The sequence below is a fragment of the Nicotiana attenuata genome, unplaced genomic scaffold, assembly GCF_001879085.1.
Source record: "Nicotiana attenuata strain UT unplaced genomic scaffold, NIATTr2, whole genome shotgun sequence".
Lineage (NCBI taxonomy): Eukaryota > Viridiplantae > Streptophyta > Magnoliopsida > Solanales > Solanaceae > Nicotiana > Nicotiana attenuata.
The window spans coordinates 213,060-232,266 of record NW_017670668.1 but is presented as its reverse complement, the minus strand read 5'-3'; the positions used below and the strand labels follow the sequence as shown (position 1 = coordinate 232,266).

The following is a 19,207-nucleotide window of genomic DNA, read 5'->3' as shown; positions in this document are numbered from 1 at the left end:
GGAACGGTTTCACACTGTTACTATAGTGCATATGCAACGGTTTATAACCGTTACCATATTATTTAATGCTACACTTATGTAAGCTATTGTTACGGTTATGTATGCATATAACAACGATTTCTTTTAGCTATTGTAACGGTTTTATGTTGTATTGCTACGGTTTACAAGACCTATTGCAACGGTTCACGTTATCTATTGGAACGCCATTTTGTGTCCTATTGCTACGGTTCTGGTAGGCTATTGGAACACTTCAATTGAAGAAAAAATATAGCTCCTTTTCTAAATAAACATTTATATATATAATAAAATTAAATAAATCACAAAATGAATCTATTAATAATCTAAGTTGTCCAACAAGCTAATAATATCCATAAATCAAAATGTTACCCCAAGTGCATAACTTTAATATACATTTCAAGAGAGTAAGTTTCAAATTTTTGATAAACAAAAGATTCCTAGAACATTCATCTATAGCAATTCAAAATTTATCTTAAGTAAGGTCCAGATCTTCACTGCCTTCATCTTCCATTTCTTGATCTACTTCACCTACAAAAGAGGATAAATAAAGTCATTACCCTCCAAGAGAATCCGGTCTAAGAATGCTCATAGCACAAAGTGCCAGGTAAAAAGAAAAGGACATGACATTCATCAAAAGAAATCAGTAGCTAAAATGAGGCAGAACATGTTAAAGCATTAAATGGCTTTTGTTTTAGCTACTTTACATGCTTGCCTTCTACAACATTCCACCAATGACCCTCACTGATGAAGTTCCTCTTCTTTTAGGAATGTATCACACTCTGAATGTATCATGGACTGAAAAATATATTGATTCATTTGTATATGATGATTGTATACTTGACCTTCAATGAGGCACATGGAATAGGATGCTAATTAATGAAATTTACATATTTACAAAGAATGTCTTGGGATTAGAAGTAAAAACGAATCGGTTAGCAATCAACAATGTATTTCAGTAAGGGTGAAATATAAGGCTTAACTTGCCCAAAAAATTCACCTACTTGAATTCCATAGGACCAAACCCTTGTATACTCGACCGGATTTTCTTATTCTTGTAGACAAAGATATCCTTACTTGTTACAAGATTAGAAGTTTCCTTCTTTTTTTTCTGGTTACATAAAAAAACTAGTATAAAAAATCTTTTCAAGTTAGCAAGTTCATATTTTAAAAAAAAAGTATTAAGAGAAAAGATCAAACTTCACGGGTTAGAGGAAAACTTGTTCTGCCAACAGTATATGGATTCCTCAACTTTTTTCGACTCTCAGTATTGGTTTTGGACATTTTCTGCAAATAAATGAGTCAATAAAATTTTTGAGAATTAAGCAAGTTCTTAACAAAAGGATTAATGATACAGAAGGAAGAAAATATATGAGTGGGCAGCAGAAATCAGTAAAGAGAAATCAAGTCCTACTGTTAGGTCCAGCAGCAATACACACACACACACACACGCACACGTACACACCTGGCGTCTAATGGAAAAAAAGGGAAATCCATCACCTATATATTTCATCACACTTTCGGATGTTCATGTCAACTTTCATCACTCTTTCTTTCATAAGTGTTGCTGAAATTCACCACATGAAATTTCAACAAGAAACTGTAAATAATCATTTCGGATATCATACTTTAGTATTTCTATAATGGTCAAGACTTGTTAAAGCTTACTAAATATGCAAGTATATGTACAGGGGAAGGGAAGTTTACAAGCTGGCTTTTGTAAATATAGTGTTTCATTAATAGGTAGATCATAGATGGCTCTATAGTCTATGGAGAAGTAAAGCCAGCTTTTGCAGCTGAATTTGCAACGTAACGGGAAAACTGAGATGTTGAATAATTCCTTACAAAATAGTTTTCCATGAGAGCAGAAAAGCAATAATCTCTGTGTTTTGTCATGGAAAACATTCCCATCAAGATCATTTCAAGAAATTATATATAACAGTTACAGTGAGGTAAATATATACTCAGGTTCCAAGTAAAGTCCATGTCCGAAGACAACTGCCTACAAACTTCCTTTTTTCAATTTCTAACTTCAATTGCTCTTTTTTCAATTATATCAGGTGTTGTCCAAACGCCTATGAAGATTTGCGAGTGAAAACCCAATAATTCAATGTAAATGCACCTTCAAACCAGTATATCAATATTTTATTTGAATTCAAATACGCGAGGCTTAATATTTGCAAATACCTACAGCCAAACTAGCATATTTCATGCCCAAACAGTGTTTAAATCATCCGTTGACCATGAATATTCAGAAGAAGAAGGAGGTTTTGATTTCTGAAGTACACTTGATATTATTGAAGGAACATGTCGGTATATTCACACATCTGTGTCCAAAATATTCTATCTATCCTACAAAATAATTTTAGAACTAATTTTTTTATGACTTCCAGCTGTTGAGGTTGTTCCTGCCAATATTTGTGAATTTAACAGCTCTTAAAGTCATGACAACTTTCCATATGTAGTGTTCAGTCATTCAAGACATATGAAAGGTCATAGAAGATCATGTAATTACCTTAAGGGGATCAGAATTCCAGTATGTAAGAAGATCCTTAAAGATAGATTCTGGAACATCTGCCGGCCTGTTCTCCATTCGAAGGTTGTCATATTCATAGGCTTCAAAATGCTTTTTCTTGAACTGGTTCTTATACTTTCTCCAAGCAGTCTGAATGGATTCAAAAACTCATGGTTTCGCCTCGTCGGGAATGTCATATTGTTCCTATAAATTTAGTGCAGTAAGATTAGTGTAAAAAATAAGAAATATCATCCACGTTTATTAAAACTGGGAACTACAAACCTTGATATATTCCACATATCATCTTTTGTGTCTAGTTTCCTCCAATTAAATACATTAAGAGGACAAAAAGTTCCACTCCTTGTGATTGTGCCGAGGAAGCTACCCAACTCTTTTACAACTGTATCAGTACAATGAATTGATTACACTCATTTAGCACGACTACTATTCGCTCTTTCCTTCCGTGAACACTTTGCATTTGAGTACGACCTCTTTTTCTTTTTGGCTGGGAGGGACCTGAAATAATACAAAGCAAAGATAATCACCAATCAACTGTTAGTTAATTCTATGATTAAATTTAAATATACTTGCCTTGTTCCTTAAATTTTTCAGCTGTTTCATGATTGGTAGAATTCTGAGATCGTTCATGAGCTGCTTGTGATACAGGAGTGATGGAATCCATTGGCGATTGCTACTAATCTAGACCAAAAAGTTCAAGTCTGATCGCACTTTCAGCATTATATTTCCTACTACAGGCCAAATAATGTCACAACAGATAACAAATCTGTGAACAACACTCAACACCAGCAGATTCTAGTTCAATCATACTTTTAGCATTATATTTCTTACTACAGGCCCAAGAGTGTCATAACAGATAACATAGAATGTAACACAATGAACATAGCAGTAAGATTCAACAAGTTATAAGACTTGTATTATCTTGAAAGATAAAACTACAAAGGTGACTTTCAGAAGTCTTAAAGGTAGATTCCTTCCCTCAGCAAGGACAAAAAGGACTTCAATATTAATAGAACTAATGCACTAACATTCAAGGACTTCAATAGAACTATTGCACTAACATTCAACAATGTTGAGTTTCCATCAACTGTTCCTTTCCCAAAAGATAATATTGTCATGCAAACTGTAATCTAACACTCAACAAAGTTGAGTTGCAATAGATGGTTCTATTACCAAAAAAAAATCTTACATTCACACAAACTAAAGTGAACGTTAAAATGGGACTGACATAGAAAGAGCAAACAAAAATTCCATGTCATCTTATCTTAACAAGGAGAAAGGGTAAAAGTTGTTGGCAGATTGCAAATGCTGAAGAGAAAATAAGTTGATGTTTCCCTGTTTATCTCAATTGCTTAAATATCCATACTTTATTCTTGAGCATATCCGCATTCCAAGGCCCGCGGATATGAAACAAGTCATTTTGATTTACACCGCTAATCCTAACTTTCAACAAAATTGCGAGCAAACCCCTAAAACAGAGAACACAAAATTAACCATAAAGCATAAGAACAACAAATATATTCCTAAGCCCTTTCTCCATGAATCCTCCTTGCGAGCTGAATATAAAGAAAGCTACATTAAAGCTTTTTTGCCATAGATACAAAAACAATCTTAGTTCATGCAACAGAAAATACAATATTAATAGACCCAACTCTTTTCATGCAACAGAAAATACCAAATAGCTCATGCAACAGAAAATACAACATCAATTTGCAGAGAAATTTAGTTCAGAGAAAGAAATTCACCATATCGACAAAAAAATAAATTCACACTAGCCACACTCTAACGAAAATAATACCCCAACAATTTGGGTTCAATTCATCACCAGAAAGCAAAAAAATAAATACACTACTCACACTCTAAAGATTAATGAGAAAATGAACGATTAAAGAAAAAATTACCCAAATTGGAAAAGAAAAACTTACACTTGAAATAGGTTTCTAACAGAGTGCCTTCTGGATTGAAAATTGCTCGCAGTTGAAGACGATTTCTCGCACCTGTAATTGCTGCCTTAATGCTTTTTAACTTTAGCAATTTCTCGCCGCCTTCGCTATAATTTCTCGCTGCCTTCGCTCCTTGAAATCTTTTATCAATTTCTGATGCCTTTGCTCTTTTGATAACTTTTAGCAATTTCTGATCTCTTCCTTCAATTTGGGTTTGGATTTTTCAGAGATGAATGGGGGGAAAAATAAGAGGGTTTTCAGAGGATTGCATCATGGGTTGGAGGAAATAGCTAGGTTTGGGATATTTGTGGGAAAATGGGTTTATGTTTGAGCAAAAAGAAAAGTTTAATGGGTTTAAGTTTGAGCAAAAAGTTTCTTAATGTATTATATTAAGAAAAGTTTAAAAACATATTGGGTTTGTTTTGGCGCGGGTATAGCAAAATTTAGGGGGGGAATCAGGAGGGAATAAATACCCTTTCCAATATGATACAACCGTTGCCGTAAAGCAATATCTTGGGACGGTTTACAAAGTCGTTACAATAGACAGACCTATGGCAACGGTTTTAACACAATCGTAACGGTTTGATATTTGAAGTGTGCCGATATCACCTAAACTCTATTAAACTCCATTTCATGCATGTACGTTCAGTTCTTTCATATTCAACCAGACATTTGGTCGTTAAATCGCAGAAAAATAGCTAGGGAACAGGTTGATATGTGTCATCCCGGCCCTATAACGATAAAGAAGATGGTGGAGATAGTAATGTAAGATCGAGGTGATTAAATAACCAGTTTTCATAAAAGACGAAAATAACTGAGAGAAATAGATATGAAGCCTACCTAGGAAGGAGGAGCTAGCAACAACCTCGTATATATCTTTTACAGTACTCAAATATATATGCGTATAAATGCACAAAAGAATTTGAAAATTGGCAAGAGATTGTTTTGGCCCTTATATAACAGGGTTGAAGGCTCGTTCTGTTAGGGATATAGTAGATATGCCCTAGATCAAATCTCATATTTGATGATTTGAACATTTTTTGTGAACGTTATTTGGTATAAAAATATATGGCATTTGATATTCTGTTATCATTATTATTAATTATTTAATTAATTTGATAAGGTCCTTGATTAATTTTGAGACTTGTCATCGTGATGGAGATCATGATAATGAGAGTGAAGTTTCTTATAATTTAATCCAAATTTGTCCTTGATCGTAGGATTATTAATTTGGACATTAGTAATCCAGTTAGATCAATATTTATGTGATCATTTTTATTGGATAAAGATTAGTTGATCTCATTAAATAAATCACATAGATAGATGAAGCATATAGAGATATGGTCATTGAACCGACTCATTGGATAATTCCTAATGGTTAGAATTACCATAAACTGTCAATAGGATATTCTCTTGAAGAATGTTGTAAGAGTTTCCTTCGACCTGATATCGTCATAGTAATTGATAAGTTATTTATTGTACTTTGATACTAGACACATATGACCCTAGGGCGATACTTGAAAGGATATTGGGTTCGATTAAATGCTTGTAGAATTAGTGATTGATTAAGATGGAATCTGTCAACTCTTGGTAATGAGTTTAAGCTCCATGTTGTCATGAATTATAAACGACCAAATTAAGACCTTGGCCAGGGCAATTGAATGAAAAGAAGAAAAGAGTTTCTTAGGTCATTCGATGGTCGATTATATTTGACATGCATACATAGTTGGTCGCCTATTAGGATTTGACAGTTGAACCATATTCTAGGGGTGACTCAGAGCTATAAGGATAGAAGGAAATATTACTTTATTCTTCTACTGGTTCTTGTGTAACGACCCGACCGGTCGTTTTGAGCTTTTGCACTTTGATCGCCAGTTCTCGGGCATGACTTGCCCCGTGTAATGCATTATGACTGATGCATTTGAAAGGGGTTTGACCAAGAGTTGACTTATTTGTATATGAGCTCGGATCGGAATTTTTATGATTTGGCTAGCTCCGTTAGGTGATTTATGACTTAGGAGCGCGATCGGAATGCATTTTGGAAGCCCGTGGAAGGATTTGGCTTGAATTGGCAAGGTTAGTATTTTTGGCGAATTCCGGTTGATAGGTGAGATTTTGATCCGAGGGTCGGAATGGAATTCCGAGAGTTCTTGTAGCTTCATTATGTCATTTGTGATGTGTGCACAAAATTTCAGGTCATTCGGACGTTGTTTGGTCGGGTTTTTGATCGAAAGTGTATTTCGGAAGTTTTTGGAAACTTAGACTTGAATTCGATAAGTTTTGAGTAATTTGATGTTGTTTGAGGTGTTTTGACGATTGAAACAAGTTTGAATGATGTTATGGGTAATGTTGGTAGGTTTGATTGAGGTCCCGAGGGCCTCGAGTGTGTTTCGGGAGGCTAAGCGGATCAATTGCATGTTTTGAGAACTTCAGAAAATTGCAGGTCAGTTGCAGGCATTTTTTGGCCTTCGCGTTCGCGAAGGGGATCTCGCGTTCGCGAAGGGCCCGGGTTCATGAGCATCGCGTTTGCGAGGTTCTATGCCGCGTTCGCGAAGGTTTGAGAGAGGCTGCATCGCGTTTGCGAGTGTGGACACGCGATCGCGAAAGAGGTTCTGGAGCTGATGGTCAAATGTTCATCGCGTTCGCGTGGAAGCGAACGCGTCCGCGAAGTTCAAACTGTGGAAGCAGTGCGTTCACGACTGGCATGTCGCGTTCACGTAAGGTAAAAGATGGTAAGCGTAATTTAGTGCTACGCGTTCGCGAGAGATGGACCGCGTTCGCGAAGAAGGCTTTTAAAGCCTGGGCAGAATGTTTTAATAGCTCTTGTCCGCGATTTTGGAGCTAATATTCACCATTTTTGGGCGATTTTTGAGCTTCTTGAGGGGAATTGAAGAGGGATTCAAGAGATAACACTTGGAGGTAAGATTTTTGAACTTAAAACTCGTTTTTATTGTGAAATCCACCTAGAAATTCATGGAAACTAAGCCTAAAATTGAAGAACTAGGGCTTGAGAAATTGAACTTTTGAATCGGGATTTGAAGGACCATTTAAGGTCGGATTTGAGAACTTTTGATATGTCTGAACTCGTGGGGAGATGAGGAATCTAATGATGTAAAAAATTTTAAGTTTCGAGAAGTGGGCCCGGGGCTCGGGTTTTGGTAATTTCGGGATTTTTGCCCGTAATTGACTGTTTTCGCTTGGGCTTTGTTCCCTTTAGCATATTGTGATGTATTCGCTCTAATTTTGGGTATATTCGACGTGCGTTGAGGCCGATTTGAGGAGCAAAGGCATCGCGGGCTAGAGATTTCGCCGGTTCGAGGTGAGTAATGATTGTAAATGATATCCTGAGGGTTTGAAACCCCGGATTGCACATCGTAGTGCTATATTGAGGTGAGACACGCGCTCGATGATGAGCGTGGGGTCTTTCACTATTGGGGACTGTGACTTGGTCCGTCCCGATTGATGTTTTTACCGCATATTTGACTGAAACTTAATTGTATTCATCATGATTTGGGCTGATTGCCATACTTGGGCTTCGTGCCAACTATTTGAACCCTTCGGGGATTGTTATCACTATTTCCTCACTATTTTGACATATTACTTGAACTCAGTCCTATTGTTTAATACTGTTTTACAAACTCAGCCACTTTTACTCAGATTTGAAACTTAAAGGATATTTCTAATGATGTTTTGGGTTGAGCACTATTGTTTTACAAATGCCCGAGGGGCTTGTGATGGTTTCTGGACTGAGTGAGGCCGAGGGCCATATGTGAGGATATACTAAGTGATATGAGGCCGAGGGCCTGAGATACTTTTATATGCCACGAGGTGGCTTGAGTGATGTGAGGCCGAGTGCCGAGTGATGTGAGGCCGAGTGCCGAGAGATGATGCCACGAGGTGGCTTGATATAGCGCTTGGGCCGTAAGGGGCCCCTCCGGAGTCTGCACACCCCTAGTGAGCGCAGTCGACTATATATATGGATCGGGCTGCACGCCGCAGCGATATGTGGATCGGGCTGCACGCCATAGCGGTTATTATATGATACTATTCTGAGAGTGATCTGAGAGAGTGGGAGAGAGCCCGAGGGGCTGAGAGTGTTCTGAGAGTGAGCCCGAGGGGCTGGTACTGTTTTGAGATATTGCCCGAGGGGCGAACCTTTATGTGTTCATCTTTCATATTTACTTGTCATTTTACCTGTTATACTGTGGTATTTGTGCCCGAGGGGCGGATTTTCTGTGCTTATCGGCACTAACTATTTTTAGCATTCATTTGTGTAACTGTTGAAAGAGTCATTTTCAAAATAGGTTTAAACTGAGCTAAGTTGTTCCAAAGAATTTCACAGCTTCATTGTTTTTCTCAAAAGGTCTTACACTGCTTCTATACAGCATGATGGTTTGCTTTACGTGATTTCTTACTGCTCAGTTGTTATTTACCTTTATTACTCACTGAGTTGGAGTACTCACTTTACTCCCTGCACCTCGTGTGCAGATGCGGGTATTTATTCGCCCGGTAGCGGGTTTTGGCAGATCGAAGGCAGAGTTATAGGAGTTTAGCGAGGTGACTGCCGGCGTTTGCATCACCGTTTTTTCTCTCTTTCGTTCATTATTCCTGTTTTGTACATTTTAGACCTTGTAGTTGTATTTACACTCTAATAGATGCTCGTGACTTGCGACACCCCGATTTGGGTTGTGTTGGGTTGTACTTCCGCTAATTAATATCATTAAGTCATGTTTAAACTGCTTATGAACTGTTTAACTGTTTCAAAAGGATGAATTGAGTTAGTTGGCTGGCCTTGTCCCCACGAGAGGCGCCATCACGACCGGGTCTGGGTTTGGGTCGTGACATCTTGAGAGTAAATTGTATACTTCATGCTATCCGATCGTTAAGGAGTATTGCTAGACGCCACCCTTGATTAGTATATTGATGTGATCAATTTACTACCGGTTTAGTATTGAACCTACGGGGTCGCACACTAACGAGTGTTCTGATATTTGCTAAAAGATTAATTACTTTATTTTTTGATAATTAAATTGAAGATTAATTAGTCAAGTAAATTTAGTTATTAGTCCAAATGAAATATTATTATATTCTTTGCTAGCACAGAGGATATAATTAATATTGTGAACAAATTAAACTTTTCTATATGTTATAGAAATTAAATTATATCTCTTGGTTGAAATATATATGTGATATATATAACAAATATTTATTTATATAAAATATTAATGGAAGTTTTTGATTGAATCCAATTTCGAATTGGATTAGCAAAGTGAACGTCCATAAAAGGAATCGTCGGCAACGTGATACCCTTTTAAGAATGAGATGTTATTTTCTATAGTAAAATACCAACAAGGATTTTAGAATCCAAATTGGAACTGAATATGCAAAGTCTATTTTCTCGGCAGCCACGTTACCCAGGAATGGGAATTTGGATTTTTCCTTAAAATTCCATAAGGTTTATTTAAAATAAATTTTTACCCTAAGTAAATTATTACCTCAACCAAATAGGAAAATGGTTGATAGGTGATGCTATATAAAGGGATAAGAAAAAAAATTTGCCGTACTAATTCTTGAGAAGAAAAACACTTTGTGAAAGTGAGAAGAGCAATACAAAATCAAGAGAGAAAATACAGTTACAAGAAAAGTGTTTCTTGTTCTTCTATCTTTGAGTTGAGACACTACTAAAAAATCAGGTTTTAGCGACGGACAAATTCTTTAGCTAAATAGAAAAACTCGTCGCTAATCTCATTTAGCGACGGATTAACAACAGATTATCACGAAATTATTCTAGCTACGAGCGTTTTAGCGACAGATTAGCGACGACGTTCATAGCTAATTCCAGTTTTCTTTTCTTTTTTGTAGTGAGATTTTTGAGAAAAATTTCAACACAATATTCTTCGTTCAATTTGTTCGCGGGTTTCATTGATCAAAGAGTTGATAGCAAGGAACGGTCTCGGTGTATAGAGTCTTCGCACTATCGAAGAAAATTCTGAAACGAGGCTCTCTTCACCAGGAACGTCTCAGATCCGATCTTTGACATGTAAATAAATTTTAAACACGAAAAGATCATCCTAGGATTGTTATTGTCTTCCGCTGCGTGTTACGAACACCTATACGCAATCCTTCAGTGGTATCAGAGCCATGGTTTCTCGTGTCTAAAATTTATTTACGAAATATTTTAAGATTATATTTGAAGAGTTCAAACCATAATACATGTGTCTTGTGCAATAGTCAAATTGTTTGGATACATATGGATTGATATTAGTTTATTGTGAATAAAATGTGTATACATATAAGTTAAACTATTGAGATAGTTCGTAACTTGAATTTGAAATTTTTGTATTAGATACGACTGTAATCTATAATAGGTTATTGGATTATACTATTATTTTAATAATTATTAGTTCATGAGATGTTAATTATTAATAGTTTTCTAGCATGAATTATTTTTATGTGATATATAAGATAAATATGCTAGAAGATGTTGAATTTCGTTTTTATGTCACGTGCTTGTTCATTACATAATTTTGAATTATTTATTACATGTGAGTAAATTAATTTAGGACTAAGCATGTAAACAACTTGAACTAAATTCACATGTTATGAAAGATTTGATCTTCATGTTGTTATAAATTATTTTAATAACAATTCCCTCTTACTAAAATTTGAGTTCTTAAATAATAAAGTATAAGATATTTTATTATAGAGCTATCCATCAAAGTAAATAATTTTACTTATTTCCTGTTTAATATGAGCGGCCTAACTACCAGCAGACTTATAGTTCGAGAATTCGTTAAAATTATTTATTGCATTAGATGCATGGATTGAAAGAATTATTCAATTTTACACTAGACGCCTGGACTACCCGAGGAGTATAAAATTTAATAAGTTCTTTGCTATCATGATGGTTGAACTCAACTATGCCAATAGGATCGACCTGACTACCAGGGGACTATTTGACATAGAGATATTTAAGAAAATTGTATGGGGATACAATTGGTAAGAGTACCTACCTTTAAAATATATGTGAGAAACGACTTGACTTCCAAGGGGCTCATACATATTGTTAAAGGATTCTTGTACTCCACTAACAGAAATAAAGATTTCGTAAACTATAATAAGGGTAAATAGTTTAAAATAATTAGTGGAAATATTATTTAGATAAAAGTCCATGTCTTTATGATATATGTAAATATGTTCTTATATTATTGCCTTTTCTTTTCTATATTTTAGATTTCTCAATATGTCTGTTATATCACTGCATGAAATACTTGAGACCAATAAGTTGGTAGGACCAAACTTTGATGACTGGTATAGAAATTTGAGAATTGTTCTCATGCATGAAAAGCTCATTGATGTGATCGGTAAGCCTGCAAAGATAATCCCACCAGAGAATGATGTTCAAGGCAATAAGGTTTATCTGAAACACTTGGAAGAATACCTTGCTACTAAACGCATCATTCTCGCTTCTATGAGTTCTGAACTCCAGAGGAAACATCAGAATATGGATCCAGCTGCAATTATTGAATATCTTAAGAATATGGTTGATACACAGTTGGATATTGAAAACTCTCCAGTTGGATCCCTTGTCAATCATATGATTGTTCTTACCGAAGAACGTGAGGAGTTGGGGTACAATCTTGGTAAAGAGCTTTCTGAAGATTTGATCTTGCAGTCAGTATGATGTTGAATGTTTTCACAGTAAGAAGAAAGCGCATTGGAAGAGAAACTGCAAGGAGTATCTTGCAACTCTAAAGGACAAGAAACAAGGTGAGACATTAATGAAAAATATTTTCAAGGTTTCCTACTACTAATTCTTTACTGTGGGTACTAGATATTGACAGTGGTTATAACATCTGTAATATGTTGCAAGGGTTCAAGATAAGTAGGAGACTAAAGAAAGGAGAAGTTAATCTAAAAGTTGTAAATGGTGCAAAAGTTGCGACCGTAGCTGTAGGATCAATTTAGACAAACGTGGCTTTCGCATTAACATAGGCAATAGTATTTGCTCAATTTATTATGCTGATGATTTATATGTGAATGGCTATCCCAACATGATGTTTATGTCTTACTTAATGTGAATGCTAATTCGATTATGCATGTTTCTAGTCTTTAGAGGAAAAGAGATGATCAAGTAAATCATACATACCTTTGGCATTGTAGGCTTGGTCATATTGGAGAGAAAAGAATTAACAAGTTGTACCAGGAAGGGTACCTTGATAAGTATGATTTTGAATCATATCCAACTTGTGAATCTTGTCTCAAAGGAAAAATGACCAAATCTCCATTTATTGAAAGTGGAGAAAGAGCATCTGAATTGTTGGGACTAATTCACACAGATGTTTATGGGCCCATAAAAATTCAAACTAGAGGTGGATATTCTTACTTCATCACCTTCACTGATGATATGTCAAGAAATGGATTTGTGTATCTTATGAAACATAAATATGAATCTTTTAAAAAGTTCAAAAGGTTCTGTAGTGAAGTTAAAAAAAAAAGGTAAAAGTATTAAAATACTAAGGTCTGATAGAGGTGAAGAATATCTTAGTGAAGATTTTACTAGGTATCTCAAAGAGAAAGAGATTCTCTTACAATGGACACCTATAGGAACACCACAACACAATGGTGTGTCTGAAAGGAGAAAATCGAACCTTATTAGATATGGTGAGATCTATGATGGGGTTCACTGATCTAATATATTTATGGGGATATGCTTTGGAAGCAGCAACATAGTTACTTAATAAAGTTCCTACCAAGTGAGTCTCTACAACACCATATGAGATATAGAAAGGATGTAAGCCTAACCTTAAACATATTAAAGTTTGGGGTTGTCCAGCTTATGTTAAGAGACTGTCGTATGATAAACTTGACTCAAGATCTGATAAGTATAGGTTCATTGGGTATACCAAAGAAATAATGGATATTATTTCTATCACCCTTCTGACAAAGGAGTGTTTGTGGCTAGAGGAGCAACCCTTTTGGAAAGGGAATTTCTTTTGGAAGGAAATTATAGTGGAGAAATAGAACTTGATGAAGTTCAAGAAACTGATGAATCAACACAAAATAAAGATCACGAGACACAAGTTGAAGAACCTTTATTGGATGTTTTGAAGTTGACAAAGAAGTTATCATCTTCAGCGGTTGAAGTTCAAGAACTAAATGTAGTTCAAGAACAGGTTAATAAACCAGTTCCAATTCAAATTGATCAACAACCAAATCCAACACAAGGTGCGCAAGCAGTACAAGATCCTCTTAGAAGGTCTACACAAGAATGTCGCGTACCAACTAGATTGAATCTAATAGTATAAGTTGATGTTTAAATAAGGTTGATCATAATGATGATGGCCCTAAGACCTATGAAGAGGTGATACAAGGTTCTGACTATAAGAAATGGCAAAAAGCCATGAAATCCGAAATGGAATCCATGAAGAAAAATAAAGTATGGACTTTAGTTGAACCTTCAAAGGATATAAAACCTATAGTGGAATATTCGCTTTAACAAGACAATTGAAAGGTTCAATTTTGTTAGATGCGAAAAGAACCTTGTGTGTACAAAAAAGTTAGTGGGAGAACAATTATATTCTTAATAGTGTATGTTGATGATATATTACTCATAGGGAATGATGTACCAGCATTGCAAATTATCAAGATTTGGCTATCTGAACAGTTCTCCATGAAAGACTTGGGAGAAGCAGCTTATATATTAGGAATAAAGATATATAGAGATAGATCGAGGAAGCTGCTTGAACTTTCCCCGTCTTGGTACATTCATACCATTTTGAAAAGGTATAACATGGATAATTCCAAAAGAGGCTATATACCGACAGGCACTGGAATTACTCTCAGTAGGGAGGATTGTCCTAAAACACCTTAAGAGAGAGAGCGCGTGAGTAGGATCCCATACGCTAGTGCAGTGGGAGCTATCATGTAAACCATGACATGTACTCATCCTGATGTGACTTATCCACTTGGAGTGACTAGCTGATATCAGAAAAATCCTGGTGAGGAATATTGGAAGGTGGTGAAGACCATTCTTAAAGTTCTTAATAAGGACTAAAGACCAATTCCTCATCTATGGAGATTCTGAGTTGAAACTTGAAGGTTATACTTATGCAAGTTTCTCTTCAGATAGAGATGATAGCAAATCTATTTTTGGTTATGTATTCACCTTAAATGGTGGTGCAGTGAGTTGGAAAGGTTCCAAACAAGCTACAGTAACTGCTTCAGTGACAAAAGCAAAATATATAGCAGCTAGTAAAGCTGTACGGATGAAAAAATGCTTAACTGAACTTGGTGTGGTTCCTTCAATAGAAGGTGTGGTTCCGTTGTGTTACAACACTGGAGCTATTGCTCAAGCAAAAGAACCAAGATCACACCAAAAAATCCAAACACGTTCTTCGAAGGTACCACTAGATAAGAAAAATCATTGAACGTGATGACGTCTAGATTCAAAAGGTTGATAGAAAGGAAAATGCTCCAGACCCATTCACTAAAGCTTTTAGTGCAAAAGAGTTTGACAAGCACAAGTGAAATCAGGAATGAAGTACAAGAGCAAGTGGCTCTAGTGCAAGTGGGAGATTGTTAGGGATATAGTAGATATGCCCTAGATCCAATCTCATATTTGATGATTTGAACATATTTTTGTGAACGTTATTTGATATAAAAATATATGGCATTTAATATTCTTTTATCATTATTATTAATTATTTAATTAACTTGATAAGGTCCTTAATTAAATTTTGAGACTTGTCATCGTGATGGAGATCATGATAATGAGAGTGAAGTTTCTTATAATTTAATCCAAATTTGTTCTTGATCGTAGGATTATTAATTTGGACATTAGTAATCCGGTTAGATCAATATTTATGTGATCGTCTTTATTGGATATAGATTAGTTGATCTCATTAACTAAATCACATAGATAGATGAAGCATATAGAGATATGGTCATTGAACCGACTCATTGGATAATTCCTAATGGTTAGAATTACCATAAACTGTCAACATGATATTCTCTTGAAGAATGTGATGTAAGAGTTTCTTTTGACCTGAGATCGTTTTAGTAATTGACAAGTTATTTATTCTACTTTGATACTAGACACCTATAGCCCTAGGGCGATAGTTGAAAGGATATTGGGTACGATTAAATGCTTGTAGAATTAGTGATTGATCAAGATGGAATCTATCAACTCTTGGTAATGAGTTTAAGCTCCATGTTGTCATGAATTATGAACGACCAAATTAAGACCTTGGCCAGTGCAATTGAATGAAAAGAAGAAAAGAGTTTTTTAGGTCATTCGATGGTCAATTATATTTGACATGCATACATAGTTGGTCGCCTATTAGGATTTGACAGTTGAACCATATCCTAGGGTGACTCAGAGCTATAAGGACAGAAGGAAATATTACTTTATTCTTCTACTGGTTCTTGAGAATAAATTGTATACTTCATGCTATCTGGTCGTTAAGGAGTGTTGCTAGACGCCACCCTTGATTAATATATTGATGTGATCAATTTACTACCGGTTTAGTATTGAATCTATGGGGTCGCACACTAAAGAGTGTTCTGATCTTTGATAAAGGATTAATTACTTTATTATTTGATTAAATTAAAGAATTTAATTAGTCAAATAAATTTAGTTATTAGTCCAAATGAAATATTATTATATTCTTTGCTAGCACAGAGGATATAATTAATATTGTGAACAAATTAAACTTTTTTATTTGGAATAGAAATTAAAGTATTTCTCTTGGTTGAAATATATATGTGATACATATATAACAAATATTTATTTATATAAAATATTAATAGATGTTTTTGATTGAATCCAATTTCGAATTGGATTAGCAAAGTGAACGTCCATAAAAGGAATCGTCGGCAACGTGATACCCTTTTAAGAATGAGATGTTATTTTCTATAGGCGAAATACATAGTTTACACATCCAACTTACGACCAAATCCCTGTTACACACCTGTTGACCACGGGTTTCATTTTACACACCAAACCTTTCAAAAGTGTGTCAATTACATACCACTTTCATGCTGGACCAGTTTCACAAAATGTGTGTGTATCATGCACCAATATGCTCGTGACATGTGTCATTAATTTAAAAAAAATAAAAACACACTTAAAATTACATATATACCCCCTTCTTCATCTTCCCCACCTTGTCTTCCATTATCATTGTTCTTGAGAAAAATTTCCAGCAAGACCCAAAAAAAACAATAACTTAGAATCAAAGGACAAAAAAAAAGAACTTTTAAAACTTTTGTAATTACTATTCCTTTCTGGATCGAGTCACAAACGGAAGAAATTATCAAGTAGCATCTTAATTGGATTTTCAACATTCTACCACAAATTGGAAGAGATTGCCAAATAACTTTAACTAGTCAATCAAAATCGAGTTACAAGTTCAGTTCAAAAATCCAAAATTAACAAGATCCAATTGAATTTTCAAGCTTTTTCAATAGCTCAACAATGATGTTTTTTGAATTTTCCACCCATCTTTCACAAAACCTGTGATAAACTTTTAAATCTAGCACACTTAAATGATTTTTAAAAACCCAATTGGATATGGCTGTTGCATTACTTCGACGATGCTGAATCTCTGGTTTTTTTTGTCCTCCTCTAATTCTTGGCAAATATATTTGGTGGTATGTATGAAGGCATAAGAAGAAATGCTGCAATAATGGAAGAAGATGGAAAAGAATAGTGGATTTTTTATTCTAAAAAATAAAGAAAAGGATTTAGAAAAATGAAAAGGCTGGACAGTGCTGTCAAAATGCCTTTAGATACAAAATTTTGATCGTTCACTCGCCTCTTATGTGTGAAAAACACGCGAGTGACACGTAATCAAAAATGTGTGTTTTTGACACGCTTTTGAAAGATTTTGTGTGTAAAATGAAACTCGTGATCAACAAGTGTGTAACAGGGATTTGATCGTGAGTTGGATGTATTTCGCCTTTTCTATAGTAAAATACCAACAAGGATTTTAGAATCCAAATTGGAATTGAATATGCCAAGTCTATTTTCTCGGCAGCCACCTTACCCAGGAATGGGAATTTCGATTTTTCCTTAAAATTTCATAAGGTTTATTTAAAATAAACTTTTACTCTAAGTAAATTATTACCTCAACCAAATAGGAAAAGGATTGATAGGTAATGCTATATAAAGGGGTAAGAGATAAAATTTGCCGTACTAATTCTTGAGAAGAAAAACACTTCGTGAAAGTGAGAAGTGCAATACAAAACCAAGAGAGAAAACACAATTACAAGAAAAGTGTTTCTTGTTCTTCTATCTTTGAGTTGAGATTTTTGAGAAAAATTTCAACACAATATTCTTCGTTCAATTTGTTCGCGGGTTTCATTGATCAAAGTGTTGATAGCAAGGATCGGTCTCGGTGTGGATACGCATAGTCTTCGCACTATCGAAGAAAATTCTGAAACGAGGCTCTCTTCACCACGTACTTCTCAGATCCGATCTTTGACATATAAATAAATTTTAAACACGAAAAGATCTTCCTAAATTGTTATTGTCTTCCGCTGCGTGTTACGAACACTTATACACAATTCTTCACGATCAATTGCCCTTGTAAATGCATGGATTGTTAAGCTAGTTAGCCAACTGTTATGACTCTCATGTTGTTAAAATAATGTGTTTTTTTGCTGTATTGCTTTCTCCTTTTGCTCTTTTTCTCTTTCACTTTTGCTCTACCCGTCCCATCTGTTTGTCCTTTTAATTCTGAAGGCAGTGTTTTGGCGTTGCTTGATAGTAGTAATTAGATCATCCCAATCTATTAGGAGTGTTAGAACATGCGCAGCGGAAGCAATCACTCAATCAGGCATCAATTACATGTAAATTAGACAACGCAATAATAACGAGATTAGGAACACTAACCTCTTGAAATAATCGCACAAATCTTCCAAACAGCAAGGATCCAGGGCTGCAGTCTTCTGCTATATGCCTAGTAAAACTTTGGACACTTTTGCTTTTGGGTGGGCAAGAACAATACAACTCTAGGGTCTATTATTAGGTGAAACCTGTCTCCCTTTTATAGACTCGAGATTAAGCCCTAAAAGGGAGCCCGAAATCGTGTAGGATTCTACAAGTAGAATCCCACTCTAACTCAAAAAGGGTAACTTTTCTCCCAAGCTACTTTTACCCAAGTCTGTCCAGGTTTTACTAGGTATAGCAGGGACCATAGAAATAATAAGAGGCTACTAATTATAGTATTAATTCTAAATTAGCATGAAATAATTCTTACTATAATTAATTGCAATTTATTCCACTAAAAAACTGCAATTGAACTCCTCAATATGAATTTCTAAAATTCATCAACACTTATTTTAACTCCCCATGTTAAGATTTCAAATACCAGTTAATTAAATTAAATCACTGAAAATTTAGTTCAATTAACTAATTAAATCCTTTATAATTCCGCTTAAACCATCTCATGTGACGGATACAAAATCCACCGGCCGGGTATTCATATGAAAACTTATAAGCTTATATAAAGGGGTATCATCAAACCCAAAACCAAGTCATGGATTCTATCAACTAATTATTATTCACAAATGTTATTTGTTATTGTCCAATTTATTAGGCATATACTAACTCTAAATAGAGTCGTACCTTTTGATAAATCAAAACAATAAACAAATTACATCGATCATAACAATTATATCAAGATTAGGAGTATTAGCTCATTTAATGAAT

The 19,207-nt window shown here is 35.0% G+C and overlaps 1 long non-coding RNA gene across 1 annotated transcript; it reads right to left on the bottom strand.

Annotated features, from left to right (window-relative positions):
• Nucleotides 1–347: 347 nt before the first annotated feature.
• Nucleotides 348–4,908, bottom strand: LOC109242086. Its single transcript, XR_002070350.1, has 4 exons — nucleotides 4,474–4,908; nucleotides 2,813–3,046; nucleotides 2,531–2,734; nucleotides 348–546 (listed from the first exon to the last, which is right to left on the bottom strand). It is a non-coding gene; the product is annotated as an uncharacterized LOC109242086 (long non-coding RNA).
• Nucleotides 4,909–19,207: the final 14,299 nt, after the last annotated feature.